General features: G+C 52.2%; 7 non-coding genes across 7 annotated transcripts; 3 read left to right on the top strand and 4 right to left on the bottom strand.

Moving 5' to 3' along the window:
• The first annotated feature begins 2,046 nt into the window (after positions 1–2,046).
• On the top strand, positions 2,047–2,262 carry LOC142821664 (small nucleolar RNA U3). The gene has a single exon (XR_012898352.1). It is a non-coding gene; the product is annotated as a small nucleolar RNA U3 (small nucleolar RNA).
• A 1,311-nt stretch (positions 2,263–3,573) lies between these two features.
• On the bottom strand, positions 3,574–3,645 carry TRNAE-CUC (transfer RNA glutamic acid (anticodon CUC)). Its single transcript has one exon. It is a non-coding gene; the product is annotated as a tRNA-Glu (tRNA).
• A 1,669-nt stretch (positions 3,646–5,314) lies between these two features.
• On the bottom strand, positions 5,315–5,388 carry TRNAI-AAU (transfer RNA isoleucine (anticodon AAU)). The gene has a single exon. It is a non-coding gene; the product is annotated as a tRNA-Ile (tRNA).
• Positions 5,389–8,962: 3,574 nt separating this feature from the next.
• TRNAI-UAU (transfer RNA isoleucine (anticodon UAU)) lies at positions 8,963–9,056 on the bottom strand. Its single transcript has 2 exons — positions 9,019–9,056; positions 8,963–8,998 (listed from the first exon to the last, which is right to left on the bottom strand). It is a non-coding gene; the product is annotated as a tRNA-Ile (tRNA).
• Positions 9,057–10,407: 1,351 nt separating this feature from the next.
• Positions 10,408–10,479, top strand: TRNAC-GCA (transfer RNA cysteine (anticodon GCA)). Its single transcript has one exon. It is a non-coding gene; the product is annotated as a tRNA-Cys (tRNA).
• A 3,194-nt stretch (positions 10,480–13,673) lies between these two features.
• Positions 13,674–13,745, top strand: TRNAE-CUC (transfer RNA glutamic acid (anticodon CUC)). The gene has a single exon. It is a non-coding gene; the product is annotated as a tRNA-Glu (tRNA).
• Positions 13,746–15,066: 1,321 nt separating this feature from the next.
• LOC142824514 (small nucleolar RNA U3) lies at positions 15,067–15,286 on the bottom strand. Its single transcript, XR_012899373.2, has one exon. It is a non-coding gene; the product is annotated as a small nucleolar RNA U3 (small nucleolar RNA).
• Positions 15,287–17,492: the final 2,206 nt, after the last annotated feature.

Raw genomic sequence — 17,492 nt, 5'->3', positions numbered from 1 at the left:
TTTTGTCTTGTTTAGTTTCCCTTTTCCCTGCTTCCCTCCTCACTGGGGGGCGGGGGGGGGGGGGGGAGGGGGCAGCTCTCTCACACTTTTGGTGGGAAGCCCTGGCACAGAGATGGGATAGGCAGATATTCTGAGAGTGAGTCCCTGGACTATTTGGGGAGAGAACTTGCACACGTCTGCCCTTTCCTCTGTCACCAGAATGGCCGAGTGGTTAAGGTGTTGGCCCTAAGATCCAATAGATGATTGCCTGGGTGGGTTCAAACCCTGTTCCTGGTAGCTCCCTGCTTTGGAGAGACATTGATATAGAGGGTGATTTACCTTGCTATGAGCACTGGACCCTATGTCTGGCAGCATCTTGAGATGTGCTTTTGTGCAAGAGGATCCATGGCAGTGTGGCTGCTCTCCTCTGCAAGAAAGCTCTGATGGCCATTTTAGCTATAGGGCAAGAAACCCTTGTCCTGCATCCACACTGCCCTCTTGCGCAAGAGGACTTACACCTGTTAGAAAAGAGCGTAGCTCTTGTGCAAGAAGCCCTTTCTTACCACGCTTTAGTGTAAAACTTCTTGCACAAGAGCGAGTGGGCAGTGTGGATGCTCTGCGGAAGAACGGCCCTTCTTGCACAATAACCCGCCAGTGTAGACATAGCCCATCAGTGTGGACACAGCCTTCCAGTTCTAGTCCCAGTTCTGATTGGCTGAGCTGGGAGGAAGTCACAGGGAGGAGACTCAGGACTTCCTTGTTCTCCTTAAGTCCCAGCAAATGAGCCAGAACGTCTCGTCTGCTCGGGGAATTGTTCTGTTTCTCGCCAGTGGTTGTCTCTGAGCAGCTCCTGAGTCTCTCTGTGTCCCGGTGCTTCTAACCCACTGGCTGAGCCATCCCTAGGCTGGGCTGTGGGGCTGTATCTCACTGGAGGTCACGTTATTCTGATCAGTCAGGGTGTGAAACTCCAGACTGAGGGGGAGTTTCAGCATCTGGGTCCTGTGCCCAGCACTGCCCCAGACTGGCTGTGTGAGGTCAGACAAGGCCCTTTGCCCTTCTCAGCCTTTGTCCTTCCCTCTGCCAGTTGGGGGGAACAATCCCCTCCTGCTTGCCCCATGGTGGGGGGAGCTGTGAGGAGTGGTGTGAGGGTGTTGCTAGCAGCAGTGAGTACTAGGAGGTGTCCTGTCACCTGGGCTCCATGTAGGGTTGCCAGATGGTTTCTACAAAAATACCAGAGACACTTGACATGACATCACAATCGACATTATTGTTATTTAGAAAATACCGGACATTTCTATTTCTATTTTCTCAGTTTGTTTCCTGAACAGAAAGCTCAAATTCTGGACTGTCTGGTTCAAAACCAGACACCTGGCAACCCAGCTCCATGTCAGCAGGGAAACGCAGTCGAACAGCTCCCCGCATATGCTGGCCCAGCCTTGTGCCTGCTGCTGGGGCTGCCTCTCCCCATCAGCCGGGCCTCCTGCCCGTGTTGGTGCAGCAACTGCCAGTCTGCCTGCACCCAGGCCTGGCAGCCATGTCATCTGGGGGCAAGAGCAGGGAGAACGGCGCCTTCCTAGCCCAGTCTGCCCCCCCATCCCATCGCTGAGGGAACTTTCCCCCAATGCCAGCCCCATGCTCAAGGGCTTTGTAAAAGGGCCAGGCCAAAGTAGCTCCCCCCTTGCTCCTACTGAGCCTCTGCCAGAGCTGCCCCTCCTCAGGCTCTGCCTTGTCACCAGACAGACCCTGCTCCAGCCCCCTCCCTCTGTCTGAGTCACTCCTGGAGCTGGTGGGACTAGACAGCTGCTGTCCTATGGGATGTGACACTTCTTGGGGAACCATCTCTCAGTTCCCATGGGGGGAAAATCAAGACAGTGGTTCCTAATCAACCCTCAGGTCACACTTCTATATTCTAATATGCAGATTTCTAAACCTGGTGGAGTGTGTTTGAATGGGACAAGCATTTTGCTGAGATTATTTCTGTTTCACACAAGTGTTGTGTGAAAACATTCCCCATGAGGAGAAAGTGAATGCACATGAGTGTGGGTGTGTAGGGAAGCAGATGCTAATAAGACTGTACTTTCAGGAATCATTTCTCTAGTTGGTAACTAGAGAAATGCAGCTGAAAGTGGTTGGTCTTGCTACCCATGAGAATGAATGACAGTGTTCTCTTCTAAGCATGAAGCAAGCAGACAGTGTTTCTTTAATGTCATTGCTGTTTGTTGTTGATGATTGTTCCTTCTTTCCTGTTGGGAAGCTGGAAGAAGAGAACACAGGCTGAGTGATTGGCTACTGTGAAACAGTTCAAAATTAGTTTTGCAGTAGAGAAGAATGGGGATTTCATTTTATTGTTTTGTCTTGGCTTTTGTTTAATTTCTGGATTTACTTGTTGGCTACATCTACACTGGTATGATTTTGTACAGATACTTTTAATGCAAGGATTTTTGCGTTAAAGCATTTGTACAGGAGAGCACCTACACTGGCATGTGCTTTTGCGCAAGAGATGTGCTTTTGCGCAAAAGCATTTGTGCCAGTGTAGATGCTCTCTTGTTTAAGAAAGCTCTGATGGCCATTTTAGCCATTGGGCTTTGTTGCGCAAGAAATTAACGTTGCTGTCTAGACTGGCCTCTTGCACAAGAATACTTGACAAGAGGGCTTATCCGTGAGTGGGCGCGTCAGAGTATTTGCGCAAGAACCACTGATTTTGTACATTACAAACTCAGTGTTCTTGCTCAAATACTCGCAGCCAGTGTAGACAGGCGGTAAGATTTTGCGCAAAATTTTGCCAATGTAGACATAGCCGAACTGCTCTGGTCCTGATCCTGATGTTTTCATGCTTTTATCTCACCTGCTGCTGGGTCTTTTTCATGTGCTTCTCACACTGGATTTAGTCAGCCCCTTGGATCTGCCTCATGCCTTGTCCCCCATCTGTTCCCTAGTGGCCCTGCGGGAGGCAGAGACTAGCCGCAGCCCAGTGTTAATTATCCCTTGGGTTAGTGTCTTTCTCCCATAATGTGTAGCTAAGATATTTGTTAGTAACTGGCAGGTGCCGCGGGGGCTCACCCCCGAACAGAGACACACGACCGCAATATTGGGGCACAAGACAAAACTCACCTGCTCCTGGAACAGGAACACTGACTAGCGGTGAGGCCCGTCCCCGGAAGCAACGAGCAGTGAGAGCTGAGTTGGGGGGAGAGGTAAAAACAGGGGGAGAAGGCTCCATGACTGTGTGAGAGGGAGGCTTTGCCCTGGCTAGTGACCAGTGGGGAATCGTTGCCTCTCCGAGGGGCCCAGGCCTGGTTACTGAGTGGGGGCTGGAGCCAGTTCTGTGTTGTCTCCTTCAACAACTAAAGTTGAACCGCTGGGCTAGTGCTGTGTGCGCCACAGAGCTTCCTCCAGTGCTGCCCACATGGCAGAGGAGAGGGGCAGTTTGAGTCACCCAGTTCTGCTCCTTCTGAAAATGGCAAGTGTTGTCTTAGCAGTGCCAGAGAGGGGGGAAGGAGCCTAAGGTAACCTCTTGGGTCACAGCTGCTGTCACATGTGACACTGAGGTGAGAAAAGTGACAAGGCAGCTGTCACATGAAACAGTAGGCTGGTTTCCCTGAGTGGGAATCGAACCCAGACGACAGCAGTGAGAGTGCTGGATCCTAACCACTAGACCATCAGGGACACATGGAACATACCTCTTTGCTCACCTACACTAGCCTTTCACAGGCCATTTTCTGTCCACTTCATGATTGGGTGGCAGGTCCATTCTCCCTTGCCCAGAGGGGACAAGAACAGAAACCAAACAGAACATCAAAGCAAACAGACTGGGCCATGCCAGTTGCCCAACTAGTCCAGGATCCTGTCTCACAACAGCAGCCAATCTCATTGCCCAGTGGGAATCCTCAGGACAGACACTTGTCAAGTGATCCCTCCTGTCGCCCATTTCCAGCTTCTAGAATACACCAGCTAGGGACACCTGCCCTGTCCATCCTGGTTCAATGCCATTGATTGACCTTTCCTGCATTAAATTATCCAGTTCTGTTTTGGACCTTCTTGTAGATTTCACCTTCTCAACATCCTCTGGCAAGGAGTTCCACTGGGCGCAAAAATGTTTCCTTTTGGTTTATTTTTAACTTGGTTTCTGGGATCCGTGAGACCCTTTCACACACAAGGGCTTTCTCTGCAGCATGCTGGGGGGAGAAACCCCTGAGCCAGTGACACGGACTGACCTAGGCACTGAAGTGGTCGGGGGCCCAGGACCCTGGGCAGGGAGTCGGGTGGCCAGACCCTGGTGGCAAGAGTCTTGGTGCTACTTGTTTCCCTGCCCCCTCTGGTGCCCTCACTCCTCACCCGCAGCCCCTGCTGCCTGCCTGGGTCCCTGTGCTGTGTCAGACGCTCAATGAACCCTCCTGTTTCACACGGGCTGGGAGTGGCTCTGGGCTAGGGCACAGGGCTGTGTCATTCCCTGTGGGAGCGGGAGGCCCCCGGAGCCCAGAGCGAGTGGACTCCCCAAGGGGCGCATGGTGAGACACAGGGCGCTGGCGGCTCAGGGAGGGGCGGTCCCAGGAGGCAGAGGGCACCTGTGACTCTTGGCTGGAAGCTGACACTCTGCTCCTTGCTTCCCTCCCGCTGCTTCACCTCCCAGGGCTTCTTTCTCCTTCCCTGTCCATAGCAGGCAGCTATACAAAGGCAGGTCACCAAACCAGACACCCCTGTGGCCAGCATGGGGCTTGCACCCACGACCTGGGCGTTATCAGCATCAAGCTCTAAACAGCTGAGCCAGCAGCCCACGAGGGGCCCTTTGGGAAAGACCCCACAGGCAGCTGCAGGGACGTCTCGGCCGCTGCCACGAGCTCGTCTCTGATGGGGCCACGGGCGACTCACTGAGATGTGGGCTGGCTAGTTCTGGCTCGTTCTGAAGTCAGAAGAGCAGGCTTCTTTGTGGGTTCAGGGGATCAGGGGAAGGGCTGCTAAAGCAGGTGACCAGCAGCAGCTCTATGTGCTGGGCACCTGCTCCAGGCCTCCTGGACATATGGAGCCTCCCTTTGTGGCTTGGGCTGGAGGAACCTGCTGCCTGCAGGGAGCCTTGGGCCAGCCAGCGCAGCAGCAGGAATTTGGGATCAGGTCACCCCATTGGGGACAATGGAGGGAAGAGAAGAGTTTTCCTGCTATTGGGGGAAGCAGGCCAGGCCAAGGCCCTTTTAGCCACTAGGTCTGTGCAGGCTGGAGCCTTCTCCTACCAGCTCTCTGGCCTGCTTCCAAGTTTTCAGCCTTTTCCTTGCATTTGTTTCTACTTCCCTGTCCATAGCAGGCAGCTAAAGGGGGGCTGTTGCCACAGCAAGCACCCTTGTGGCCAGCATGGGGCTTGAACCCATGACCTTGGCGTTATTAGCACCATGCTCTAACCAACTGAGCTAGCCGGCCTATAAGAGGCACTTTTACAACCGGCCCTTTCAGAAAGATGCCTCCGGCTCTGTGATGTGACTGCAGCTTCCAAGGCAGCAAGTGGGGAATCCCCCTCGGTGAGCACGAGAGGCTCCGACTGGCCTGGTTTGAATCCAGTGGAAGGGCTGGACGGTCCCACTGTGTTTGTTCCCTCCCCCACCAGGCAGCGTAGGGCCCACATCCCAGCAGGCAGTTACAGGCACATCGCTTGCTCCCAGAGCGCTGGGACGACCATGGAGCAGGATTCAGTTGCCAGTTTGTGGTACCCAGGGGCTCAGAGTGGAAGTCAGAGTATCAGTATCAGTCACAGCAACCTCTGTACCCGCTCCAGCCTTGTGGTTTCCTTCTTCCCAACGTTCCTCTCTAATCAGCCTTTTCCTGAACCAGCAGTTCCATGGGTGGCCAGGGGAGGCCTCTTCTGTGTCCCAGCAGGGCATAGGAAAATGTGAGCAAAGGCTACAACAAGGGAACAATGGGAGTTGAACACAGGATTTCCTATGTATGAGGTAGGTGTTTTAGCCAGCTGAACCATGGCGCCCTACGGGGCTATGTCTCTACTGCTAAGTTTTTCCAGGATAACTCTCGTGTCCTGGAAAAACTGTGCCACATCCAAGGAACCTGTCCACTTTTCCCCACCACTTTCCAAAAAAGTGGGCATGTTTTTGCGGAAGGCCTGTATTCCTCACTTTATTAGGAATAAGGACTCTTCTAAAAGAGGAGGTTATCCCCACATTTGGATCCCTGTAGATGGGCCAAATGTCGGAAAAGCCTCTTCTGAAAAAAGAAAAGTGTCTCTAAAACTAATTTATGGTTGCAGCTAACAAAGTGCAGCCATTCCCCATTTCCCTCCAGCCTTCCAGGGTCTCAAGGCCTGTGCAGCCCAAGAAACGTGATTGGCAACTGGTACGCAGAATCTTATTGTCAATTGAGTGCAGGGCTCTGAAAACATGGACTCCAGGCAAGCAGCTTGTGCAAAAGGTGAACTCTAGGGAAAAGGCTCTTCTTCAAGCCAGCAACCTAAGGATGACTTACCAAGGTTCAAATCCTGCTCACAGCGAGGCCTGTGTTTTGGCCACACGTCGTCCTAGGGCAGAAAGGTACCTAACCCCTGAGAAGAACATGCCTATGTGTTTTCTTGGCAAAAAAATGTGCTAATGAGGGTCTTATTTGCATGAGTCATGGTCTTATTTGCATATTTTCTGCCAAACTGATTTTGCGCTGGTGTTGTTGTGCAAAAACAAGCAGTATGGAAGTTTTCTTTCTGTGCAAAACCCCCTTTTTCTGCAAAATCAGGATACCTCTTTTGGAGGACATAAGAATCTTGTGGGGAAAGAGGGTTTTGTGCAAAAAAAACGTTCACACTGTTTGTTTTTGCAGAAAAATCCCATTGGCAGAAAATATGCAAATGAGATTGTGACTCATGCAACCGAGTCCCTCATTAACATATTTTTTTAAGGAGAAAACTTCTAGTTTAGATGTAGCCTCTGTGGCTACGTCTACACTGGCATGATTTTCCGGAAATGCTTAAAACAGAAAAGTTTTCCATTATAAGTATTTCTGGAACAAGCGTGCCTACATTAGCAGGATGCTTTTCTGGAAAAGGACTTTTTCCGGAAAAGCGTCTGTGCCAATGTAGATGTGCTTTTCCGCAAAAAAGCCCCGATCATCATTTTCGTGATCGGGGCTTTTTTGCGGAAAAGAAATCTGTGCTGTCTACACTGGCCCTTTTGCGGAACAGTTTTCTAGGAAAGGACTTTTGCCTGAACAGGAGCAGCATAGTTTTTCTGGAAAAGCACTGATGATTATACAGTAGATCATCAGTGCTTTTCCGGAAATTCAAGGGGCCAGTGTAGACACCGCAGGAGAGTTACCAGCAGTGGGGCTGGTAGTGTGGGCACATAACTAATTGCACCATTAGGCCATCTCTTCACTCAGGTGGAGATGGCTGCTGCAATCCATCTTCCAGAGCTTGATTTAGCAAGTCTAGCTAAGCCTCACTAAACCAAACCCCTAGAGAACCTCCTGCTCTTTGCTACTAATCTACTCCCACTGTGAGGGCACCACCAAGCTCAACTGAAGGTAAAACCAACTCCAGGTACATGTTGAAGAATGGTGGGAAGAAAAGACCCATTGACCTGGCAACAAGGCACCACTGGGAGTTGAACCCAGGATCTTCTGCTTACTAGGGAAGCACGTTAGCCAACTAAGCCATGATGCCCTCCTTGGGAGCAAACCTTAAAACTGTTCTACTTTATGGTTCCAGACACCCCCTTCCCATTCCAAAGTGAAGCCGTTCCCCATTCCCCTCCAGCTCTTGCCATGACTCAAGGCCTGCGCAGCCTAAGACACTTGATTGGCAGCTGGTACCGAAAGACTTTTTGTCAATTGTAGCAGCAGGCCTCAAAGGGACAGACCCAAGGCAGCCGCCTGGTCCTAAGGCCGGGCCTGCAGCCAGGGGGAAGGAGAAGAATCTCTCCTTTCAGCTGGAATTGAATCAGCCACCTAAGGACACTTGCCCAGCACCTGCTACAGGCCTCTGCTCTGCCAGCTGAGCTATGGAAGGTGCCTGAGGTAGGCTGCTTTGCTTATGTTGGCCAGGGCAAGAGGCCCTGCCCAAACAGGAGGGGCAGGAGAGCCCCTTCTGGCAGAAGCACAGGGGTGTCACAGGTGCATCACACGCAAAGGGACCCTTGAGTGATCCAGGCAGAAACGCCGCGTCTCGCTCCCTGCAGCTCCCCTTGCTGCCCTGGCAGGCGCTGCCCCTTCTCCCACCGGCCTGGGCCTGGCCTCCCTCCCCTGCCCGGCACCACAGAAAGCCCCTTGGCATGAGCCTGGGCAAGCCAGAGGCCTCAGGCCTGTCCCCTCTGAGGGGCTTCTGCCTCGGCCTCCTCTGCCCTTGGTGCCGGCTCTCCCGGCTGCCCCTGAGCGCTGCGGCCAAAGGAGGCAGCAAGGCAGGAGAGGGGGGAGGAGCAAGTCCCGCTGAGGCCGACAGCTCAGGCTCAAGCCTCCAGCCCCAGCACAAAACCTTCAGCCGGGCCCGTGTGGCTCCCTCCTGCCCCCGCACATGCTCACAGGGGGAAACGTGCCCCATGTTCCATCCCCGCTCCAGGCCTGGGCGACGGGCTCAGCCTTCCAGCAGCCCACAGGGCCTGTGAGGGACGGACTGAGAGCAGGGCCCCACTGACACCCCCCGTCCTGCCCCACTGGCCTGCGTGCGGCGCTGGCATGGGACAGGCAGGAACGGCAGCCGGGGAGAAAGCAGCTTGGACTGACGGGAGAGTCTCACTTGCTGACCAGACCCCCAGGCCCTGGGCTCTGGGGCCAGCCCGGAGGGGGTGGGAGAGGGGGTGTGAAGAAATTCCAGGGGAGGGGGAAGAGGTAACCCAGCCCTCCCCTCATCATTTTTTTTTCTTTTTTGCTCAACAAGTTGTGCTGCTATTTGGGGGGGGGGGGGGCATGAGGGTTTTTCACAAATCAAAAAGTGGGGGGGGAGTGATGCTGAAAAGTCTGGGAACCACTGCAAGAGGACGACCCAGCAGGGACTAAAAGTGAGTGCTCCAGGTGAGGTTTGAACTCACAACCTCAGCATGTCTCCTACAAGTACTGCCTTATAAGTACTGTGCACTGACCCATTGCACCACTGGAGCAGATATTTGAAGCATTTCTTCAAAGTCCTTAGATTGAAAAAGTCAAGACGCACAAAGTGGAATTGAAGTTTCTGCCTGTGCCCTTGTTCTTTCTTTTCACAGGCAGAGCCAGGGGGCTCCGTGCATCCAGAGACCCCTCCCTCTTCCTCTCTGGTCTCTGAAATAACCCACCCTAGTGGGGCACAAAGCTGCTGGGGGCCAGAGCACTAGAGATGAGTTGCACGTGGGTTAGTGCTGCCTTTGCACGTGAGAGGTAGCAGGATTCACTCCCATCTTCTCCCACCTGCTCGCTGGTGCTGAGGGGCCGGCCCCTTTCCTGCTGCCCCAACTCTTATTCCCACAATGCACTTTGTGCAGGGACCATTGGTCTTTGTTCCAAGGTGTGTGGCTGGGAGCCAGGACCCTTCCCAAAATATACAACTCCCCCGCCCCCGTTCTGCTCACACTCTCTGGCTGCCTCCAGCATGGGCTGAGCTCGGGGGTGAGATGGGCCTCAGGCACTTGACCACAAGTCTGCTCACGAAGCTCTAATGGGCTTCAGACAAGCAAAACCCCCCTTAGTGAACCTCAGGACAAGGAAGCCGAAAAGCCTGGAGCACAAGGACCTCCCAGCAACCGCCCCAGCCCGTCCCACTGAGATTTAAACTCAGATTGGAGGATTCACAGTCATTAGTGCTGCCCCTTACACCTGGGACCTAGACAGAAGATCTGGGGTAGACACCTGGGGCACTCAGCTCTCAGACTGGCCTCTGCTCTCCTGGCTTCCCTCCAGCTGCTTCATCTCTCAGGACTATCTGGCTACATCTACACGGCACGTTTATTTAGGAATAAGCTTTTCAGGAATAGTTATTCCAAGATAGCATGTCTACACTGCAGGGAAACCTCAAAATGGGTCCAAGGAGGCTTCCCTAATGTAGACGTGCTACCTTGATTTAGAGCCCCAGGCCCTGGGGGAGGAGGGGGGGATATTTTGAAATAGCAGAAGTGCAGCATCTACACACACCTCATTTTGAAATAGCTATTTCAGAGCAGGCATTTTTCTGCGTACAGTGAGGTCTACAGAAGTTGGAATTAGCCGTCCGTTATTTCAGAGTTATTTCAAACTAACAGAATTGCTGTGTAGACTCTTGCATTGTTATTTTGGAATAACGGCCATTGTTCCAAAAGAACTTTTCCGTGTGGACAGAATCTCTGTCCTGCCCCAGTTCTGATGCTTTCTGGACAAACTCCTTGTTAGGACCAGTCACAATCTAGGGTCAGTGAGGGTCCATCCCACCTGAGATGTGTGACACACAAAAGTCTCTTGTTCCCTACCCACTTCTCAATACTGGCTGCAAACCCAACTCTCACAGGGGGTGTAGCTCAGTGGCAGAGTATTTGACTGCAGATCAAGCGGTCCTTGGTTCAAATCCAAGTGCCCCCTGAGAAAGTGTTGATTTAATGCAGACATTCACCTTCTTGGATTTCCATTATATGTGAACTGTTTAAATGCATACAAACCCTAAGGCGACATCTACACTGCAGGCTTTCTGTGCAAGAACAACTGTTCTTGCACAAAAATGTGAAGAGCATCTACACTGCACGAGCATTCTTGCACAAGTAAATTTGCATTACAGCGTTGGAAAACGGCTTCTTCCAGAAGAGTTATTCCTCTCCCCACGAGGAATAATCCCTCCTGCACAAGAGCTCTTCCCCAATAGGGCAGTGTAGACAGGCAACATGAATTTCCTGTGCAAGAAACCCGTATGGCTAAAATGCCCATCAGAGTTTTCTTGTGCAAGAGAGCAACCACACTGCCATGGAAGCTCTTGCACAAAAGCACATCTCTTGTGCAAAGCACTTGGCAGTGTGGACCTGCTCTTGTGGAAGACCTTTTGTACAAGAATGCTTGCACAAAACAGTTCTTACACAAGAAGGCTGCAGTGTAGACGTAGCCATCGGGTTATGATGGTGTTTAGGTCAGTAACTGGGGCCACTAAATGGAGCCTGTGACCTGTGACCTAGGGATCCATGTTGGATCCCCTCAGGCACTGGCCGCTCAGAGACTGGTCAGAACTGGATTTTCCTCCCGAGTGGCACGAGGGTTCCTGACAATAAGTGGTGGAACGGCTCTGCACAAGAGGGGTTTTTTGTGCAAGAAGGAGCAGCGTAGACAGCTCCTTCTTGCACAAAAGCCTGTGCTGCAAAAATGATGGCTCATTAGGTATGCAAATGAGGTGTGGCAATATTCATCCCCACCCTTCATTTGCATATCTTATTGCTCAGCAATGCGCAGTGTAGACACAGCCAAGGAAGCCAAACACTGGCATTACCAAGGATTTGCAGCAAACCAACATCTCCCCAGCGGGTCCCACTGAGGTCGTGGTGCAGGATTCAGACTCACTTGATGAGGAAGGTTCTAGAATCTCCCTGCTTCACACAACATTTTTTAAGCTTAGCCAGAAAGCAGAGGGGCCATGTTTACACTGACGGGTTCTTGTGCAAGCAATATGCAAATGAGGGGTTTGGTTTGAACTAATGCAGCAGCCCCAGACGCCCTTTCACTTTCAAAACACTGCATGGGTGAGAGTATGCAAATGAAGTGTGCACTATTTAAATCCCTGCTTCATGTGCAACTCTGGAGTGCCTACTTTGCTAGAAATAAGACCCCAGTGTAGACGCACCCACACAAGGGCTCAGCCATAGGAGTAAAGATTTCCACCAAGGACTGGGATTGAACCAGGGGGCCCTTAACGCTTCACATTAATGCACCCCCCACTAAGCTACGTCAGCGGTTACAGGGGCTGCTCTGACGTCACCACTTCTCCCTCAGGGATGCTTTACTCCCCAGCCGTGCACAAGAGCTGCTGTTGCTGGTGGCCCTGCAAGGTGAGATGAGCTTTACCTGCCCCTCACACCCTAACTCGCTACTTGGCCATTTCCGGCCCCCCTTCCTGGGCTGACCCAGTGGCTGATAGGGGCTGTGGCTGCTGATGGCGGGAAGATGGGTGGTGAGACCCTGGTGTCAAGAGGGCCCACCCGCCTCTTTCCTGCTTGGGCCTGGCTCTCAGCATGGGGCAGGCGGGGGCGCCCTGAGAGGCTCTGCTGGCCACAGTGGTGTCTGGTTTGGTGACTTGCCTTTGTGTAGCTGCCTGCTATGGACAGGGAAGGAGAAAGAAGCCCTGGGAGGTGAAGCAGCGGGAGGGAAGCAAGGAGCAGAGTGTCAGCTGCCAGCCGAGAGTCACAGGTGCCCTCTGCCTCCTGGGACCGCCCCTCCCTGAGCCGCCAGCCCCCTGTCTCTCACCGTGCGCCCCTTGGGGAGTCCACTCGCTCTGGGCTCCGGGGGCCTCCCGCTCCCACAGGGAATGACACAGCCCTGTGCCCTCGCCCAGAGCCACTCCCAGCCCGTGTGAAACAGGAGGGTTCATTGAGCATCTGACACAGCACAGGGACCCAGGCAGGCAGCAGGGGCTGCGGGTGAGCAGTGAGGGCACCAGAGGGGGCAGGGAAACAAGTAGCACCAAGACTCTTGCCACCAGGGTCTGGCCACCCGACTCCCTGCCCAGGCTGCTGGGCCCCCGACCACTTCAGCTGCCAGGTCAGCCCGGGAGCTAAGGCAGGAATGGGGGGAAGGAGCAAGTCAAACTGCAGGTGGCAGGAAACACCAGTCTCGCCTTCCTGGGCCGGGCACGACGGCATCATGTTTGTGACACGGCTGCCAGACATCCCGGACAGTTAATAACCAGCTAGAGGGGTTTATGGGCAGCTCAGTGTGGGGAGCCTAAGATGAAATATTTAAAGGTCCCTGGTTCAATCCCAGGCTTTGCCATGTCTCTCGGTGCAGCAGGGCCCTCTCTGGTCCCCTTGCTGTGCTAGTGCCCTGTGACATCCCCGCATCCATCTTAGCCACAGCCCAGCACTGGAAACTCCCGTCCATCTGATTAACCCCCTTCGCTTCCAACCCTCCCTCAGAGTCCTTGCTTTCTTGGCTAAAGTCCCCTCCCCTGTGCGTGTGGCTGGCAGGGGTTACTAGATGGATCCATTTACATGTAGCTTCACTGAAACCCCCCTTGTTGGCCTGCGCCTAGGTCAGTCCGTGTCACTGGCTCAGGGGTTTCTCCCCCCAGCACGCTGCAGAGAAAGCCCTTGTGTGTGAAAGGGCCTCAGGGAGACCAGAAACCAAGTTAAAAATAAACTAAAAGGAAACATTTTTGCACCCAGTGGAACTCCTTGCCAAAGGATGTTGTGGAGGTGAAATCTACAAGAAGGTCCAAAATAGAACTGGAATATTTAATGCAGGAAAGGTCAATCAATGGCATTTAACCAGGATGGACAGGGCAGGTGTCCCTAGCTGGTGTATTCTAGAAGCTGGAAATGGGCAACAGGAGGGATCACTTAATAACTGTCTGTCCTGAGGATTCCCTCGGGACAATGAAATTGGCTGCTGTCGTGAGACAGGATCCTGGGCTAGTTGGACAACTCACATGACTCAGTCTGGCTGCTTTGATGTTCTGTTTGGTTTCTGTTCTTGTCGCCTCTGGGCAAGGGAGAATGGACCCCCTCCCCCCAATCCTGAAGTGGACAGAAAATGGCCTGCGAAAGGCTAGTGTAGGTGAGCAAAAAGGCAAGTTTCATATGTCCCTGGTGGTCTAGTGGTTAGGATCCAGCACTCTCACTGCTGTGGCCTGGGTTTGATTCCCAGTCAGGGAAACCAGCCTGCAGTTTCATGTGACACCTGCCTAGTCTCTTTTCTCACCTATCTGACAGCAGCTGTGACCCAAGAGGTTACTTCAGGCTCCTTCCCACCTCCCTGGTACTGCTAAGACAACACTTGCCATTTTCAGAAGGAGCAGAACTGGGTGACTCAAACTGCCCCTCCCCTCTCCCATGTGGGCAGCCCTGCAGGAAGCTCTGTGGCACACACAGCACTAGCCCAGCGCAGTGTCAGCTCGGCACAAGATCCATTGGTTCAGTTTGGTTATTGAAGGAAACAACCCAGAACTGGCTCCAGCCCCCACTCAGTAACCTGGGGAAATGACCCACCAGGCCTGGGCCCCTCGGAGAGGCAACGATTCCCCACTGGCCAGGGCAGAGCCTCCCTCTGACACAGTCATGGAGCCTTCTCCCCCTGGTCCTGCCTCCCCCTTCACTCAGCTCTCACTGCTCGGTGCTGCCAGGGAGGGGCCTTACCGCTAGTCAGTGTTCCTGTTGCAGGAACAGGTGAGTTTTGTCTTGTGCCCTAATATTGAGGTCGTGTGTCTCTGTTCGGGGGTGAGCCCCCGCGGCGCCTGCCAGTTACTATCAAATATCTTAGCTACACATTATGGGAGAAAGGTACTAACCCAAGGGATACTTTACACTGGGCTGCGGCTAGTCTCTGCCTCCCACAGGGCCACTAGGGAACAGATGGGAGACAAGGCATAAGGCAGATCCAAGGGGCTGGCTAAATCCAGTGTGAGAAGCAAATGGAAAAAGACCCAGCAGCAGGTGAGAGAACAGCATGAAAACATCAGGATCAAGACCAGAGCAGTTTGGCTATGTCTACATTGGCAAGATTTTATGCAAAATCTTGCCGCCTCTCTACACTGGCCACGAGTATTTGCGCAAGAACACTGAGTTTGTAATGTACAAAATCAGTGGTTCTTGCGCAAATACTCTGACGCGCCCACTCACGGATAAGCCCTCTTGTCAAGTATTCTTGCGCAAGAGGGCCAGTGTAGACAGCAACGTTAATTTCTTGTGCAACAAACCCCAATGACTAAAATGGCCATCGAACCTTTCTTAAACAAGAGAGCATCTACACTGGCACGAATGCTTTTGCACAAAAGCACATGCCAGTGTAGGTGCTCTCCTGTACAAATGCTTTAATGTAAAAATTCTTGCATTAAAAGTATTTGCACAATGTCATACCAGTGTAGATGTAGCCTACAAGTAAATCCAGGAATTAAACAAAAACCAAAACAAAACAATAAAATGAAATCCCCTTTCCTCTCTACTGCAAAACTAATTTTGACCTTTTTGACAATTGCCAACCACTCAGCCTGTGCTCTCTTCCTTCTACTTCCCAACAGGAAAGAAAGAACAATCATCAACAGCAGACAGCAATTACATTAAAGCAACACTGCCTGCTTGCTTGCTTCATGCTCAGAAAAGAACACTGTCACTCATTCTCATGGATAGCAAGACCAACCACTTTCAACTGCATTTCTCTAGTTATCAACTATAGAAATGATCCCTGAAAGTACAGTCTTATTAGCACCCGCTTCCTTACACACCCACACTCATTCATGAGGAATGTTTTCACACAACACTTAGAAAACTAAAGAACAGAAATAATCTCAGCAAAGTGCTTGTCCCATTCAAACACGCTCCACCAGGTTTAGAAATCTGCATATTAGAATATGCTCCATGTCCCTGTTTACAGAAACATGCCTCCTGATTAGCATGTGGAGCACCTGGCAGCCAATCAAAATCTCCTGGGCTACGTCTATACTGGCACCCTTGTCCGGAAAAGGGATGCAGATGAGCCAAGTCAGAATTGCAAATGCAGCGGGGATTTAAATTTTCCCTGCTGCATTTGCATGAACATGGCTGCTGCTTTTTTCCAGCTCGGGGCTTTGCCGGAAAAAAGCGCCAGTCTAGACGGGATCTTTCAGAAAATAAAGCCTTTTCCAGAAGATACCTTATTCCTCTTAAAATCAGGAAAATTTAAATCCCCGCTGCATTTGCAATTCTGACTTGGCTAATCTGCATCCCTTTTCCGGAAAAGGGTACCAGAGTAGACACAGCCCTGCTGTTTCTTCCTGAAACTGCAGTTCCTGGGGCTCCTCTAAGTCAGTGGTAACAAACTGCCAGTCCACAGACCAGCAAGGGGCCAAGAACCCCTCCGTGCCGGGCAGAGGTAGAAAGTAATAAAGTAGAAATACTTGATCACACTACTCAAGACCTTTTTTGGGTATTTGTACTTTACTCAAGTAATTTATTTTTGTCACACTTTGATTTTTATTCAAATTATTTTATTTTTTTTAGACAATATTGTACTTTTTACTCCACTCCCATTTCCAGAGGTGCTGGGTTACTCACGACTCGCATCATTCTGATTTGCTAAAGCCCAGCTGCATGTGCAAGCACCAGGCATCCAAAAAACAGCCAATCCACAAGCACAATGCCCCTGCCAAGGAAGAAGCCTTTTAATAGCTGCTCCAACACCTTGTCATTCAAACCCAGTATCCCTGCAGGCTCTGCCAGCCTGAGACCTGAGCGAGCAGGGCGGCTGCCCAGGGCTCCGTGCTGAGGGGGTGATATGAGCAGTCTCATGTGACCTTACCTGGGGCCAGGCAGCTAAACAGGAGGGAACCCAGCAGCCGGGGTCAGGGGGGACAGAGGCACTTACTTGTACCGGGTGAATCCTCTGCTCTAGAGGTGCGGCATCGAAACCTTTTGTGCTGGCCGTAATGTTTTTCCTTTATTTAAAATGAAGTTTGATCAACTAACATGAGACAGTTCAAACGCTTAATCATTTAATGATTTAAGTTAAAATTTTCTCCCCAGCTGCAGCCCTAGCAAAATGGCTGGGGTGTGATTATGTCATTAGTGGCGAGTGTCCATTAGTAACCAAGAGTCCATGGAAAGGTTTGGGGAGGGCAGGGGCTCAGCAAAGGGGTGGGGTTTTGGGGAAGGGACGGGATAGATCCTGGCTTGCCCTGACATTTAAAAGGTGCCCTTGGGGGCACGTGGCACCCTGAGCAGCCTCTGATGTTCCCTGTGTGAGCCCCAGAACCAGCCCTGAGTGAGGGGGGCAGAGGGAGCAGCTCACACATGCCAAGGGGCTGGCCAGGGGCAGGACATGAGCCTGCAAGGCAGCAGTGACATCACAAGGAACTTTTGCAGCTCCTCAGCTCATTGGCTGGGAGACAGTGACCTCACAGAGGGTCCATGGCAACAGCCAGGTGGGACAAGCTGCAGGGCTGGGGCATCTCAGAGACCCCCATGGCCTGGCTGCCTGGAATCTCCTGTGTGAGGTTTCCCCTTGAGGGCAGAAGGGATTGAGGGTCCCAGCTGGGAGTGTCTCTATGGAGATTTCCCCTTTCCCCAGGCTGCAGTGGGAGGGGCTGGCACTGAACTGAAGAGAGACCTGGGAGAAGCAAGAGGAAGGGCTGCAAACACCCAATGAGGATGGGATTTGAACCCACACATGCAGAGCACAATGGATTAGCAGTCCAGCGCCTTAACCACTCGGCCACCTCATCTGAGCTGTTAGGCTTTGTTACCAATTACCCAAAGCCATCACTGCCAGGAACCTTTGTGCCACTCGCTGGCTGGCCAGGGACACCCAGGGTAGGAAGGTTTTGGCTTTTCACAATGTTCCCTGGGCTGTTGTACAAAGCTCAGTGCTCGTAACAAACCCAAACAACCCTTGACTACATCTACGCTGCAGGCTTCTTACACAAGAACTGT

Source organism: Pelodiscus sinensis, chromosome 19 (genome assembly GCF_052426305.1).
Source record: "Pelodiscus sinensis isolate ZL-2025 chromosome 19, ASM5242630v1, whole genome shotgun sequence".
Lineage (NCBI taxonomy): Eukaryota > Metazoa > Chordata > Testudines > Trionychidae > Pelodiscus > Pelodiscus sinensis.
This window is presented reverse-complemented; position numbering and strand designations above follow the sequence as displayed.